A 410-nucleotide genomic window follows, 5' to 3' on the forward strand; every position below is an offset into this window, starting at 1 on the left:
ATAAAAATGAGAATACACATCTATACAAGCACACAAAAATATTACAGGGGACATAAATAGAGCACAAAGACAAACAATACCCGTAATGAGCATAAAATATTGCGAAACTATGATGACATCCTGCACGAGAAAAAGAGTTGTGAAGATATAAATGAATACTTAGAAATTAAAGGAAAATAGCAAATGTAACAAGACACAGATGGTATTCGTTGGCGCAGAAGATAAATACAACACCTCACTTCTTCTATTTTCAAAATGGAACTAAAACATGTGCTACCGTGACCAACACTCACACCCACACCCTCCCCCTCCCCCCACGCACACCCCACACACACGCACACACACACACACACCCCACACGCACACACACACACACCCCACACGCACGCACACACACACACACCCCACAC

The sequence above is a fragment of the Sesamum indicum genome, linkage group LG8 (assembly GCF_000512975.1).
Source record: "Sesamum indicum cultivar Zhongzhi No. 13 linkage group LG8, S_indicum_v1.0, whole genome shotgun sequence".
NCBI classification, from domain to species: Eukaryota; Viridiplantae; Streptophyta; class Magnoliopsida; order Lamiales; family Pedaliaceae; genus Sesamum; species Sesamum indicum.